Here is a 17,265-nt window from a genome sequence, read left to right as displayed (position 1 = left end):
CAAAGGATACAAGTGTGTCAATGCTTGCATTCAGGAATTCACTGCTCCAAGTTTGACCATGGAGACAATAGAAGGAGAATAAGCCCAGCCTTTCTAATTATATATGAAATTATATGTGAAATTCATTCCTTGAAGTGATGATGAGATAAGACAATCATGCAGAAAATCAAATTATAGGGGAAGCTGTATCAGAGCCAGAATACGGTAAAGAAAACATGGGGCTCTGACTTATGCTGAGTCAATGGTCCATCTTCTGTCATTTTGGCTAAACTGACCAGCAGTGATTTTCCCAAAGTTGAGACAGAATCTTTCCATGCATACTTGAAGAAACTGAAGACTGAATCCAGGGCCATTTTGTATAGAAAGCATGCAATCTATAAGAATGAAAGATAGGAATTGTGTCTGACATGGTCTTTTTACTAAGATGTATTTCTCAGTTTGAATAAGAGACCCCAAGGATGGATCTTTATACAACTAGTCAGAACTCCACCAAGTCACTGAGTAGCTGAATGCATTAGCTTGTGATGCTGTCCAGGCAATAACTCTGAATAAAACAGCTCTGCATTTCTCCCCCTTTGGTTGACTTCTAAATGCAGATGGAAGTATTTGCCAGGAATCCTAGCTTAATATTATTAATGAGTGACAGACTCCATCCCAAAAAGCAGAGTGAGTGGAAGGCGTGGCAGAGTGAAAAGGAGAAGGAAGAATATAAGTTGTTATACTTTCAGTGGTTTCAACTCTGTAGACCCAATATCACAAATCAAATATCACAAACTCGACATTGAATGACAAGGACTAGTGATCCATGTGGAGTTTGAAGAAATAAGCCAACACAATGTCCACTCCCTATTCAAATTCACTCATACATTTTGTTCCAGGTCATGTCCCGGATTTCTTCAATCCATCCATTAATAATTGTACATTATTCCCAGTATGCTCTATGTTTCAGACAGAATGGCACAAAAAGGGAGCCAACACACACCCACACACACCCACACACAGAGACCCATCCCTTCCCACCCCATGAGTGGTATGTGTCTTCCTAAACCTTGGATCCTCTACCAGAGCCCTGGGAGTTTGAGGGTTCTGCACAGTATCTTAGCTGTTCCTAGCACTGCACTCTTCTGGACAGAGAGCTCTGATGCTGCTCCTGGGGTCTGTTGGAGCCACCCTCACAGCCTGGGAGTCACAGCCCCAAGAGCCCCATCACCACCACTGGGACCACTTTGGCCTTCACTTTCCACATCCTCTCCAGCTCCTCCTTCAGGCCCTGGTCCTTCTCCAGCTTCTCATACTCTTCCTGATGTTGCTGTCCCTTGGCACCACTACTGTCCTAACAGTCAGGAACCACGCTGAGACAAGGAATAGGTCTCTAGTGCTTTCTTACTGCTACATAAGACAGAAAATCCTAACAAACTGAAGAAGCGTGGGAAAAACCCAGACAGATAAACCCTAAAAGTTAAGGCGGGTCTGATCTGTGTCTCTTTGAATGGCTGCTTAACTCCTCACTACTACGCATGTGTTTTCCCCCTTGGATAGGGCCCCCCTCCTGCTTACCATCAGTACTCATGACATCACCCTCCCCTCCAGATTTACATTGCATTTCAGCCCCCTCCTCTCTAGAGTTCCTTCTTCCCTCCAAAGTCTCATGATAGTCCATCTCCCTCTACAAGCTCCCATGGGAACTGGGCAACGATGGAAATTCTTCAAAGGAAAACTCCTCCAAGGACGAATCAGTGCTGCTCTCCAGGTCTGATAACGCTTCTGGCCCAGGTGGCTGCTGCTGGAAAATAGCTGGATAATTAGAAGATTCTTCCCCCCTCCCCCTTGGGAAATGCAAGCCCAAGGTGGAGGGCTGCGGCTCCCCCTCCTCCTCTCTCTCTGGCCTCAGAGCCTCTGGCAGGGGTGGAGGTTGCCAACTTACGAACTCCTCTGCTTGGGATTCCTCTGCTTGCTCAGTCAAGTGAGGAATCTCTGGTAGAGTGCGAGGCTTGGTTTTGTGAGGGAAAAGCTGATGGAATTGTTGAACCAGCGTTGGTGCATGTACATCTCTGGCATTTTCCCACATGAGCTCTTCCTCAGGGTACCCTTTCCAGTGTATTAAATATTGGATGCCGTTTCCCCTCCTCCTAGAGTCCAGAATTTCCTCAACTTCGTACTCCTCCTCCCCCTCCACAATTACTGGAGGTAGGGGGGGGGGGCATTTGCAATCATAAGGTACTTGGGGGAGGGTCTTTGGCTAACAAGGCTCTGTGAAAGACTGGATGGATTTTCATGGATGCTGGCAGCTTTAAACGATAAGCCACTGGATTTATCTGCTGTACCACAGTGAAAGGGCCCACAAACTTAGAGTCCAACTTCTTGGAGGGCCTGGTAGAGGTCAAAAACTTGGTAGATGAAACCCTTTTGGAGATTAGAATCCAAGTAATCCTTTAAGGTGGCTAGTTCCTTGGGGGACATGGGATATTGTTCCCTTGCTGGAATCTTGGCTCCTGGTATCAACTCAATGGTGCAATCACAGTCCCTATGGGGGCGGGGGGTAGTGCTGTGGCCTCTTGTTTGCTGAAAACGTCTGCAAAATCTGCACACTTGGTCAGCAACTGGACCCTCCCTGCTTCTGTGGCTTCGTTGGTTGCTGGAGAGAGGAGAGCGGCTTGAATCTTGTGGTGCTGGCATTCCTTTGCTGGGAAGGAGATTGCTCCGTAGTCCAGTTCAACAATGGGTTGTGGATCTTCAGCCAAGGTGTGCCCAGGACTATAGGCACATTAAGTGATGCAGTAACATAAAGTTGGATCCACTCAGTGTGGTCCCCCGTTGTTAGTTGCAAAGGTTCTGTGAAACTTCTAATCGGCCCTGCCTTGAGGGGCTGGCCGTCAATGGTCTCAACTTCTATGGGACGTGGCAATTCCATGGTCAGGATGTTCAGGTCTTGTACAGTCTGTACATCAATAAAATTGGTGGAAGCTCTGGAATCCACGAGGGCCTCTAGCTTGACCTGGTGCTCTGAGTTTACGCGCATTATGACTGGTAAGTAGTAAAAGGATTGCCTGGAATCCTCAGAATGAGCCCTTCTTAATTGATTGATGGTCTCCCTGCTGAGCTCTGTGGAGGGAGACTGACGGAGTTTCCCTGGTTGGAAGTAGAGGCGGAGGTGGCTCTTGGTTCTGCTGCTTGCCCTGGGGCTCTTATGGAATTTGCTTGGCTTCTCGCTGGGCAAGCTCTCACCATGTGCCCCTGGACTCCGCAATAGAAACAGAGGGCTCTCTCTCTCCTTCTCTGTCTCTCAGCCTCAGAAGTAAGCCTCCTGCTCACCCTGATCTGCATCGGCTCCTCTGGTCCTGAGTAAAGAGATGCTGCGGAGAGAGCTGGAAATCCTGGAAGCGCTCTGAGGCCCCTGCCTCTCCCTGGCTGCATCTTCTAGCCTGGCGTCTACGACCACAGACAGCTGATATAAACCTTCTAGGGTAGCTGGTGTTCCCTGGCGCACTAATTTATTTTTAATTTCTTCATCCAGCCCCTGTTTGAATTGGTCTTTCAAGGCACTCTCATTCCAGTCCAGATCTCCTGCTAACAGTTTGAACTCAGCAATGTAAATTCCCACCCTCTTGTTGCCTTGCTTGAGCTTCCGAATTTCCCGGCTGGCAGTGACCTCTCTGATTGGGTCGTCAAAGTGTGCTCGGAACCCTGCCAGAAAATTCTGGTAGTCGTTGAGAATTGGGTCGTTGTTCTCCACCATGAGAATAGACCATTTGGCTGCTGGGCCCTTTAGCAGACTTAAAATGAAGGTGACTCTGGTTCTGTCTGTGGGGAACTCTGCCGGTCTGCTGTTGAAAAACATTGTGCACTGTGTGAGAAAGGTTCTCAACTGTCCTGCTTCTCCTCCAAACTTCTCTGGTAGACTGCCCTGGGATCTCAAGACTACTGGTGGAGCTGCTGCTGCTGCTGCTGCTGGCACCGGTTGTGGGTTAATCAGAGCTGGTTGTTGTAACTGCTGTAGCATGGCTGCTTGTAATGTGTTGATCTGGAGATCTACTTGCTGATGTTGTTGCAATGCTGCTGCCAGTTGTTGGATGGCTTGCCGAATTTCCTGGTTTTCCGAAGACATTTTCCCAAATGTCTCTTCCTTTTTTTTTTTTTGTTCCTCCCTCTTTCAATGAGAGTAGTGAGTTTGTTAGGACTGATGTCCTAATAGCCAGGAACCACGCTGAGACAAGAAATAGGTCTCTAGTGCTTTCTTACTGCTACATTAGACAGAAAATCCTAACAAACTGAAGAAGTGTGGGAAAAACCCAGACAGATAAACCCCAAAAGTCAAGGTGGGTCTGTTCTGTGTCTCTTTGAATGACTGCTCAATTCCTCAGTACTATGCATGCATTTTCCCCCTGGATAGGGGCCCCCTCCTGCTCACCATCAGTACTCATGACATATACATCTATCACCAACACTGTCTTCTGGTCCTTGTCTACTATATTCCTTTACTCTTTTTGTGTCATGCTGGATAATGAAAAATGAAAGCAAAAACTGCAACATAGAATTTGTTCCTTATTATAAAAACTAAATCTCTTTGGGATATTTGGAAACATAACTTGGACAAAGAAATTCATTTCCATAACAGTAGGGTTTTGTTATTTGTAGCAAAGAAAGCTTCCTCCACATTTTATGGAGCTTGACATCCGTGTTCCATAATATTCTTGACGAATGAATCAGCAAAGGGTACATTCACAAAATAGAGAAAGAATAGGACACCCCCAAATGTGTTATGGCAAAATGAATGAATGCAGGAAGGGGAAGAAACTCAGCGAAGACCTCCCAATGAAAGGCTCTTCCTACAGACTTCATTTGCACTCAGTCCATCACACACTTAACCCCAGAACTTTATCTGGATGCTTTTCTCAGAAAAAAGGAAGAGAAAGCCATCTACTAATTTATAAAGACATATCAGCCTGCTTGAGAAAGAAAGAGGCAAGATACTTGCTTGTCTACTTCTCTGTAGGTGGAGGAGGATGGCAATTACATTGGAAAGAAGACAACTTAGAGAGGTGATCTCCTTTCACCCCACACAATGGTAGGAGTTTCTCTAGAATAATAATCTCACATAGATGAATGAAACTGGATCAGGAGCACCAATGCAATCAGGGGAGGGAGTGTTTATGAACATGTAATCAGACACTGCCTCTCATGAAGAACTTCCATGCTTTAATTTACTTTTTCAAACAAAGGTTGCAAGTATAAACCCAGAAAATGTTATGTAATGAAGAGGGGGAAGGCAAGCAGGAATTAGTCAGAATTCAGTCTCATATTGGGAATCTGGCAAGGTAGTTAGAGGATCACTTTCAGTATCCTGGACAGAACCCAGGAAGGACTTGTTTGGTTGTGCCTTTGATATCATCTGGACCTCTTTACTTCCTAAGATCCTTCTTCAGCTCCACACCTTTGCTTAGGAATTATTCCAACAAAATAGAACTAGCACAGTTGCCCTTTCTCCATCTCTGGAGAAGCAAATTTTCAGCACTGTTACATAGACTATGAGTGAAATAAGAAATATTTGATGTCAAGCTTGAAACTGCAGTTCTGAGGATCAGTTTCTGGTTGATGGCCTTTTGGTCTGCACTATAGGTTGGTTTCTCTACCTCCCTAAATCATGCTTCTACCCCTTGCCTTCCTTGTCCATCTCTGTTGGGTCATGGTACCTGGCACTGAAACAAGTGTAGTGGCTACCAATGGCATGTTTTCAATTTTGGATTTGTTTCTAATGGAACTCATGGACATTGAGGCCTCAGAAGTCATTACTGCTACGCATTCACAAATGCCGTTCTGTGATCTTACATAACAGTGTTTTTTTTTTTCAGAAGAGTTAGCTGAAACCTGGTTCACTTACTGATAGACTCATTACATTTTGTAATAAAATGGTAGTTTACTTGTATTCTACTAGTTCAGGCGAAAGGTTAACTGAACACAGAACACAGTCAGGCAGCTGATAATTGGAGAAAATAAAAATAGGGAGCATTCACACACACATACACACACACACCTTGTGATAATATTTCCATAATTAAACACTCAAGAGTTTTGTTGCTTTATCTCTAAGCAAAAACAATTTATATATCATATTAGCTATTTGCCAATGTTACTTTAAAGCTGTAGTTGCTCATAAGCAACAGCCCACACACATCTAAAATACTATACTACTAGGAAATGACTAAATAAGAGAGAAATAACTTCATTATAAGATCTCAAGATTATTCATGTAGGGTGAAGGCAGCATGACTTTGAAGTGTATTTATTCAACCCTAAAATAAGCTTAGAATAAATTGTATCATCTAGGTAAACCCAACTGTGTCACATTCTGGCTTAGGAAGGAACTGTTTTTGTTTTTTTGTTTGTTTTTTTTCAAAAGGAGGAGGTTTCTATATTAATTGGCTTAAAACCTTTGTATATGCCCCTTCCAACTCTATCATTCTTTATGTATAGAATTTCAGCCTTAATTGCTTAATCCCTTAATGAATATTGCAATAAAACTCCCTATTGTACATAAACCTTATTCCAAAAACAAATTTCTTTGGATCACAGAAGGGAACTGTTGCATGACAGGGAGTGCTGAATATTTTCTTCAGAGTTTTTGAAATAGTTCTTTAAAAAAAAAAAAAAAAAGTCTTTTTAATCAGAACTCATCTGTAGTTAAAAAAAGACTTATCTTTCCTTCACTCAAAATTAAAAGTTGAAGTAAAATATCTGTCCCCTGTCTTTTGAAAATAGTGCTTTACATCAGAGCAAAGTAAATTGAATTGAAGATGCAAAATTGGCCTCACTCGTTCTTACAGTAAAACAGCAGAATAGGAATTTCCTGAGCAAGTCCACATTTAATACACTATGTAGATCTTTTTCTTCTCCAAAGAGATTATTAAAGTAGCTAGTAAAAGATACAAAGCTGTCACAAATTTGTATCAATGTGTGTTTGTGTGCTGAGCATTTTACTGAATAGTCCAAAAGATTATTTTATATATTTTATTTATAAATAATAATAATAATAATAATAATAATAATAATAATAATACAGCCCTATATAATCTTGGCTGCAATGCTTTGAAATAACCTCCCCTTCGCCTTCGCCTTCATCTCCTTCTCATCCTCTTTTCCACTGTTGTATGCAAAGCTTTTGTTTCAATTTACAAGCGAATGAATCCTCCTAAGACATGTTTTAAACTCAACACAAAAATCAAGTATACATTACTGGTTGTTGAATATATTTTAAATATTTCTACTTCTCTTTTCTTATCATCAAGATATGCAATTATATACTTCTAATCAACTCATCAAATGCTAATTTTAGTCTGCTTATGATTTTTTTCTTTCCTTCAAAGTACATATTGAAAAACTATTTTTTTTTGCAAATTCCTATTAGTTTATCACTACAAAAGCCAGGAGTAATATAAAGTAGCACTAACATAACTGGGATACAAAAATCCAGATGCCTACTAGAGGACAGCAAAAGATGCAGAAAACTCTAAACTTTTGCTTCTATCTAATTATAATTTTAATTTTTGCAGCCCAATACAGTAACCATAATATAAAGAAACAAGCTCTGAAAGTCTAAAGAACATCAATTTTTTCATATTGCTCTGGAAACCCCATAAAATATACATTGCCAAAGCCAATGTGACAGCAGATCAATTTGTCAATTTATTCCCCATCCTTGGATCTCAAGGCAACTTACCTGGTGGTTCCCCCTCATGCACCTCCACAAGAACTCTGTGATGATTTTGTTTTTGTTTTTGGTAATAAACAGAAAAAGAGTGATTACAACTTTGATTTTGGAAAATTACAAATAGACCAAAGTCCAGATGGATTTGAAATAAGATTTTGGAGTTAATTATAAGAATCCTTCCCATGAGAAAATGCTGTTGTTTCAAATTCATTAAAAACATGATAGGATGGTATTTTGAAGGTTGGACACTAGAGGGAACCAGAAGGAACTAAAAATTATAATTAAAGAAGACAAACACTTAAATTTGACTTATTAATACAGAACGGAGCAAAATTCTTTAACATTGGACAATATTTTTGAACAATGGACCCAGAAGTAAGAGATTGATTATGGAAATTTTGTATATCCTTGATGTTAAAAGTCAGAAGCCACATCTTTCTGCACTTAAGTTTTTTTTTTTTCTGTAGTTTTTTGTTTTTTATTATAGTTTTTATTCTTTCTTTGAAACTTAATAAAATTTACTATTAAAAAAATGAGAGACTACAAAAATGATCTGGAAAATGATGCTACACTGGATATACAAATGAAATCAGCTGATGTCTTAATAATTAAAAGGGATATAGAAATAACAAATCAAGAGAGTGACCTGGATAATTTACCTATGTTGGATTTACAAAAGAGACTTGTTAAAGCTTTGCAGATTTTTGTGAGAAGGGACAAAGAAAAATGAAAAGAAATCAAGTTCTAGGAGATAACTTGAAGGGACTAAAGATCAAGATTGTAAAAAATAAAAGGCAGGAATATAAAGTCGGTTATTTGATTGAGGTTGAAAGAGATATATTGTTATCTCTGGTAACCCTTAATGGACTTTTGCTGACTAGGACTGAACAACAAGTTTTTAAGCATCTGTTTATAGATGAGAGATGTGATATGGGAAGAAAAAATCATTTGTTGTTTTTCAAGAGAAGGTGATAAGTTACTGAAATTGCTTATACTTGCTGTGATGAAGGTGGAAAGTCATTTCTTTATATGTTTCTTTTCTTTTTTTCTGTACTATATTCTTATTTTTTCTTTGTTTTCTTTGTTTTCTTTTTATTCTTTTCTTTTTTTAATTAGCATTAGGGTTTTTTTTCTTTTTAATCATAATTTTTAATAAAATTATTATTTTAAAAAAGAACCCTGTGATGAAGGTTGCATGGAAAGTGAGCAGCTGAGCCTAACTCAGAGTGAGCTTCTGTGGTTGAAGGTGAACTTGAATCTGAGTCTCCCCAGTCCTAGTATTAAGCACTTAAGCCTCCCCAGTCCTAGTATGAAGCACTTAAGCCTCCCCAGTCCTAGTATGAAGCACTTAAGCCTCCCCAGTCCTAGTATGAAGCACTTAAGCCTCCCCAGTCCTAGTATTAAGCACTTAAGCCTCCCCAGTCCTAGTATTAAGCACTTAAGCCTCCCCAGTCCTAGTATTAAGCTTAAGCCTGATATATCAAGTCACCATGAATCACTTAAAAGAATATAACAGTCAAAATATTAGTGTAGTCAATATGGACACCAACAGATTTTTTACAACTTCCAAAGCAAGCTTCAATCAAATCTAATTTAGTTAACAATAGATTATCTTTAAAAAAAACTCATAAGAGAGCTTTTTAGAAATTAATTTCAATGCTGAGTTGCTAATTGTATTTATTATCTTTGTTATACAGTATGACCATTTCTTGTAACCATTTTAAGAAACATTTTTCAAAAGAGACAATTATCCGTTGAATATGAATCCCCCTTACCTCTCCAAATGAAGGAAAATTAGGGGGAAGAGAGGTTATAAACTAAAATTCCGTGCAACTCCCAGCTTTAACATCCGATGCATTCTGGATTGCTAATTCCAGTTGAAACCGATTTTACAAACCACCTACTCAATGATTATGTACAAGTGCAAAACTCTTTTCAAAGAATTTTTTGAAGAATATCCAGAAGGTATACATTTTTAGGATATGTTAATAAACAGATTACTTTAGGCAGATAGTGCCATTCTATTAACATATAGAAAGCACAATTTACACATTTTATACATTTCACTCCAGCACTCTATCAGCCAAGTATACCTTATGGAATAAATATAAATGAAAAGAAAAGTGTTTTCTTCCCCTTGCAGTCCATTAAAACTTTCTCCGGGGTTAATGGATGTCTGAAGGACAGGAAATAAATGTATCTCGTTAGTTAGATAAAAAAAACAAAACAGCCTCTTAGATAAAACATGTCTTGGGATCAAGCCAAGTTGAAGGGAGAGCCACTCAGAAGAGGGAAAGGATAGGATCTGCTGAAGACACCAAACCAAGGTAATGAAGTCAGACAGTGGAAACTGAGAGCAGGAAGAATGGTCGAGAAAAAATGAGGACACAAATCAAAATAGATTCTATGACGGAGTGAGCTGGGAACTCCTCCTAAAAAAGGAAAGAAATGTGTAGAATAGCACTAGAAAAGTAAGTAACGGCTATACACATTTTGGATAGGGAAAAATGAATCTTCTGTCCTAGAAGACTTGCTCCCACCTCCCATATTTTCTTTTTTGTGGTATTGCTTTAAATCTGAAGTTACCTTGTATAATGAAGCTGTTAATGGCTGAGTTCAAACTCATGTTACCAGCAACATTTTCTATTTAGTTTTATTACATAGAGTGGAGCACAGTAGGACCCAAACGGCATCTAAAGCCCTCAATGTGCATCAAAGAGAAAGAGAAAGAGCCTGGAATTGCAGTTTTAATCTGTGAGTAGGAGCCATCACAACTCAAGGCAAAAGAGCAAGAGGTCAAAGGCTGAGGTCATCCCACAAATTGATATGGGGAAGGCAAGACAGAATGGTGGCTGCCTTAATGAGAGTCTTCACTACACGGGGGCAGCAAAGTCACCCCCTTCCTCAAAGGTCAGAAGAGCTAATTTTGCTCCTTGGAACTGGCACATCTTCAGAAATCTCTACAGCTCTATTATCTGGGAAGACGATATTAGAAAGTTGCTTTACCATTCACAACAAAAATGGACATTTACTCCCAATATTATTATCCCTTAGGAATTCTCACCTTTCAAACTATTCACCATTTAGCTGGTTACCAGCCATAATTCCTCCAATCTCTTGCTTTTCTCCTGAGTCATGACATTGCTGCTCCTTCTTCTGCTCCTCAATTCCCAACCAATCAAGAAGCGTGTAAGATTACTGGGTAGCATCTATATTTGGTTATGACATCTCTGAGAGCAACTAAAGTCAACTGAAAGAGCAGTTGTTGTCCCCCCGCCCCGGGATCAGCATCTTCTACAATCTGACATAGTAAACATCTCTGCTGCTCTTACACCAATACCTACCAAAATGAGATTAAGAAGCTACTCAGTTGATCTCTCTTTCAGCTCAGCCCTACTGAGAACAAAATCACAGGTATTCATCAAAATCAACATAAAATCTTTACCTAAGAGACAGAGGTAGAAACACAGGGAGTCTACAAAGAAAGATTTAGCTATTAAAAAAAAAAAAAACTACTTTAAAGGTATTCACTTCAGCATACCCAACATTCAGTCAGAACTTAATAAAGAGTGAAAGATATGAGGCATCCACAGTGGGGTTGTCACAACCTTGGATGATTGCCTGAAGAATGGGCAGAATCTTTTCTACTGAGGAAAGAGATGATCCTCCTTTAATGTATTCTCACGTGCTTCCAAAGCTTGATTTTTGAAATCATGGTAATAAAAGCAGTTTTGTTTTGGGTGTTCATTTATTTGATCTCCTAGAAGAGCTACTTGTTTCAATATATTCTTCTTTGGCAATGCATTTCACACATGCTGGGATCTTTGTGTGAATGTATGTGTGAGTGCATCTTTATGCACTCTGGTTTGATTTGCAGCAAGAAAGATTAAAGCCATCCTAAGCCCCTGTTTTGAACAAGAGGAAAATGAAGTGCTAGTAACATTTAGTTTGACCCACACACTCCTATGGAAGACTTGGGCTGAAGACAAGTCCAGAAGACTTTTTCCAGAGGATGGGCAGCCTAGACCTTAGGGAAATGGAATAATTCCAAAGCAAAGCAGAGATTACAATATTTTTCCCCAAATGAAATCCATGAGCTTCAATGGATTTAAGATTAGCTGATTAATTTTGAATGTGAACACACTCATCATAAAATAAAATATGTTCATAGTAAGAGCAAGAATAATGGGAGGGATGGTGGAAGTGGCTGAAAAAATGATGAAGCTCATTTATTCAATTCAATATTCCTGCCAAGTCAAATTGTTTCTGTAGAAATTCAGAGTATAAATTGCTCATCGTTCCCCCTATTGTTGGCAACATAATGTCCCACATTCCAGCTGTGGACTTCAATTGTAAGATTTGTTTTGAAATGAAAACCCTGATACAGACAAGGAAATTTTAAAAAAGAATGTCAAAGCAGAAAATAATAGAATTGCACTGACACACTTTCTCTCACCCATATAAAATGAAATTTTCAAAAATATTGGTCACAGTCGTAGACAGATGTGTAAGCAATTTGGCAATCCAGTACAGAAGAATGAAATATGTGAACTAGCTTTAAGCAAGCATGAAATGGTTCCTTTAAAAAAGTAAAATAAAAAATAATAGCTATAATTTCATCTATAGTGGAATTTTGATATACAGTACAAAGTTGCTAAAATAGGAGAATACTGCTGATTAGATTTAAAAAGCATTAGTTCTGAAGCAGTGACAAAGCCTGAGACTGGAAAAATCCTATATTATGAATACAACTGATCTAAAACAACTCAAATTTTGGATTATCAGTTTAAATCTTTGCTTTTCCATTTCCTTTACTCTCACTGTCATTCATCCACAGTAACATCATCATAAACATGAATCTTGCTGGCTAAGTAGCTTTCCGATCTCCTGCATAAACCTCGATTGAGGCTGTCCATGTAACTAATCCATTGCTATTGGTGTTGTTATTGTTAATTAGTTTTCTTATTGACTCAGACCTATGGATAAATGAAGGCATAAATACACATTAAATACAAAATCATAATAGCCTCAGCTTATCATAACAATAAAGGGAAAATTATCTCAAAATTAAAATGTCTGATTCTTAATTTTTTTGCTTGGGGTTAGGTTTTATTCTCCAATCTGCTGTTTTTTCTACATATCCTAGCACATGTAGAAGTGCTATGTAAAAAGAAGGTAAAAAGAAGTGAGCAGTGTTTCAGAATCACCCATATATCACATTATTCAATGAAAATGTGATGAAGTGAGTGGGGTAATTAGATAATGAAGAATATCTTAATTAAAAACACAGCTTAAGACCTGGAAACAGAAGGCCCAACTTTCTCACTATATGGAAGAATGAAAATCTATCTATATCTATATCTATATCTATATCTATATTTATCACAGCACTGTAAATGGTAAGGCTGCTGTTGTCTTCTGATCTTCGCAGTGTTTTGTACTCAACTCTGACCAGCCACATATGTGAACATCCTGCACAACATTGTGCAGGATCATCATATAACTAACTGGGAAAGCAAAATAGAAGGGACATTTAGAAGGCAATTTTTGAAGGTAACATTTAGAAGATGTAGGCTGAAAGATGTAGGCTGAATAATTCAACAAGGCTATGATCCAAATCAACCATGAAGAACGTACAGGATTCTGAAATGGCCTTCACAGTCTCCAGACTTGAATATCATTGAACATTGCTAGGGAGACCTCAAGCATGCAGTGCTTTCAAGGAAACCCAAGGTATTTCCAAGTTAGATGTCTTCTGCAATGAAAAGTGGGAAACATTCCAAAAGCATGAATAGACACCCTTTATTTGGATACAAGAAATATTTGGACACTGTTACTCCTGTTTAGAAGTACTGACTGAAAGAGTGTCCAAAGTTCTGAAACTACCATATTCTACTTTGTGATGGTTTGTTTTGAATCTATAAACAACTGCATATAAATAGTATGTATTTAATTTTGCAAAAAGACGTCATGTTTAACTTTGTACCATGTAGTCTCACTCTCCGTTCACTTTGGGATTCACTGGACCAGAACTGCCTAAACCTTTGCATTCAATTATTTGCAGCATTGCCTTTGGGTCCCATAACCTACTGAGATAGTAGAGATCATCCTCTTTAGTTAATTGAGTTCTTCATACATGTTATTCTGTGAGCGTGTCTACCACAAGCTATCAGTCTTCCTTTCCTAGATCTAAAACACACTGTTGATCTCCTGGTTAAAAAAGAAGAAAAAATCCCAAATGAAACACACATACAGAAGAGATTTAACCCTAGACATCCTCTAGAAGTCATGAGCTTTTAATAATCAAGTGGTTTCCTGCTGAATGAACACATTGGTTCCATCAAAAAGAACAATTGATTGGCAACCTATGAAAGCTCAGTGGCATTTGTGATAGTTCACTCACTTGAGAATGTCAATGGAAGAGCTGTCCCTACATGGGTTCAGGAGTTAACAAGATATGAGTGAAGCCATGCCGCTGATCCCATGTCAGAACAGCGTCTGTTGCTCTATGTTAAGTGAACATCGTTTTTGCTTAAATTTTAAAAAATGTGACATTTATATGCAGCATTTTCTCCAGGCTGCTTCACTGGCAGCCACTGGTTTAGGTCTCTGCGTGTGTTGGTGGGAGTTAGTATAGAAACACACCTGACATGACAACATCCCATCCAGCATCTTGTTCAATTAAAAATGAACTGTTGGGATTGGTAGGAGGAGATGTGGATCAACCAAGATCATGCTTTTTTCTGTAAATTAAGGATAGATTCAGTACTTGGATGCGTTTACACATTAGAAAAAAAAAACTTGTCTAGAATATTTGCAGCAGAGATGTAGCATGCTGTTTACTAAGAGTTCTTGCTGGGGAAGACAACATCTCTGTAGCCCAGTTAAATTGCTTCTGTCACTCCTTGGAGTAATTATAGAAGGCAGGACAACCTGAGATTTGCATACATCCCTCTCTCTTTATACAGAAGAAAAGAGAGAGAGGGAAAGAGTTCAACCTAGACATATGTGTAGCTTGAATCTACATCTTTTATTATTCTCAGAATCCAAAGAGTAAAATAATACAAATAATTAAATTTAATACTGCATCTCCTATTTTTTGTTTCCATTGTAATCATTCAGCTTGCATCATCAGGATACAAATAGGACCCAGGAACTTTGCTGACTCAGTAATTTGCTTTCAAAATTACAAATTATGTTTTGGCCACTACTGACCTGATAATCACTTACCGTTTCTGAATCAGTCATATTGGAGGAGTACTATTCATTAATAGCAGTAACTCTGAAAGATCTTTGATCAACTTCAGGCAGAGCTTATCAAAGCTGTTTTACCAAAGTAAACAAAGAATGTTCTTTATCACAGTTTAAAGAGTACCGAGGAATTGCCTCCCTCCGAATCTAAAGTCTGTTTCTTCTAAATTGAGGTGTTTCTGAGCAGAGAGCTCCTAGCAGTTCCTTTCAAAAAAGTATGCAGCTACTCCAGGTTCTCACCTGAATGAACTTTTGTAGAAAAGAAAAGTCAGAAGTTGCAGTACAAAGATACAGAAGGGTTTAAATGGAAGATCACTTTAGCTGAACTCTAGTAGAGCTTCCATGAAGTCAAGCAAGCATCTTCCTTGTAAAAAACGATTACAAGAAAGTTAAAATGACCAACCAACTTCTTGACCCAAATATTCTGAAAGAGAGATATTCAGTGCCTTGACTTCACACTATTGATCTGCTTGATAAATTGTTTCAGAGGATTGATATGTTGTGTTCATTTAAAAAGAAATGACTAAACATTTAGAAATCATGTCAGTTGAATGTTAGGGTAGACCAGGGACACTTGGCTTTACAGATATAAGATAAATGATTTTCAACCATCTGAATAGAAAGGACTTCATGCAAACAAGGTCATGCCTCTTCTAAAGGATTCCTCATCAGTAGAAGGGGCAAAATTGCAGAAAGAAGTCTTGAAAGAACTTCCAAACTCACATCTTCAAAAAACAAGGCAACCCTTGGAATAAACCTGCAGACTTCCCCACATCCCTGTGAGATAAGAGATTTGAAAGTATAGATCATACCCACTCAGAAGGGTCTTTGCAGAACTTGAGATACTTCTTAGACCTCAGATTTACTGGCAACCATATCAACAGTAGGGCACATCTCAAGAATCTATCTCTGTTATGATTGTGCAGTGCTCAACATTCAGTCTGTAGGCCATGTTTCTGAGCACACAGGAGTGCAAGTGCACCACCTGCTTTCCACGTGTTAAAGCACCTGTGTCATTTCCTGCGATCATGCAGTTGCTTAGAACCAGCTCACTTAAGGCATGGACTGTTATCTCTAAAATAAATTACAAAGAATAAGAGAATTTGATCTACTTATGCACTAACTTCACCTCTGGCAATATGAAGTACAAGCATAGCTTTGTAGCAGAGCAGAATGTGGCATAGTTTAAGGACTTGGGTTCAGTTCCTAGGATTTCTACCTGAAGTAACAGCACAAGGGCAGCTTCTGCCCACAAGGTGGAAACCCCTCTCTGTTTAATTGGAGAATAATATTCTATTAGGGATGCATAGATATGATGCATATCAGTACTTCTGATACACATTTAATTGTTAATCCATTCTGAAGTTCTAGAATCTGAAAAAAAAATCCATATGTAATTACTCACACACACACATGCATCTAGCATACACATTTGCTATGCCACTATATGCATCACTCTGTAATATACACCTTTTGGTATACAGCTTGTTCTAAAATATGCATTACTATATACTATATAATTTTTATAAGTATATGGATTTTCATAAGCAACCTTTGAGCCTATGAACATTATGAGATGTGAAGAATATGATTTGCAGCAAATATGGACTTCCCTTCCTACCAGCTGCTGACACCCAGTTTGTTTGAGGTTTAAAGCCTTTTGGGGGGTACCTTTTGTATGAGTAAAACAAGAAAGCAAACAAACAAACCAAAAAAAAGCCCTTACAAACTAAGCACTGTTTAAAAAAAAATCCAGCAGCTCTTTATCCGGTAAATATACAGTATTAACATGGCACAATGTCTGAACCATGTAATTTTTTACTCACTGCTCAGAACTGTAGCAGTACACTATTATTCTACACCCTGGAGCTCTGCAGATGCATTAGGAATACAAATCTCAGAATTTCCTATCAGCATGATCAAAAGTAAAACAGGGTACAGTTGTACAATGCTTTCAGAATTTCTGTTACAATAATTACAAGCTACTACATAATCTTGTACAATATTGGAGTGGGTAATATTCACTTAAAGCCACAGCTGTATGTCTGCATGCATGCATGTGAGTGTTTCGCTGCAACTTGCCTTCTTTTCATCTACCTCTTCTTCTTGTTCTCCATGTCAGTCTTCTTGGAAAAGTGAAATATATGTAACGTATATGAGGAATGGAAGCATATCCTGCATGCATGTTTGTATAGTTGTCTCTGTGAAAAAAGACAAGCCAATTAATTTAGTAGCAATATATTCCCAAAGCAGATTGCAAGGGAGGAAGGGAGGGAAGAACAGAGAGAGCAAAATCTTCTACTTCATGG

This window comes from Candoia aspera, chromosome 6 (assembly GCF_035149785.1).
Source record: "Candoia aspera isolate rCanAsp1 chromosome 6, rCanAsp1.hap2, whole genome shotgun sequence".
Lineage (NCBI taxonomy): Eukaryota > Metazoa > Chordata > Lepidosauria > Squamata > Boidae > Candoia > Candoia aspera.
This window is presented reverse-complemented; position numbering follows the sequence as displayed.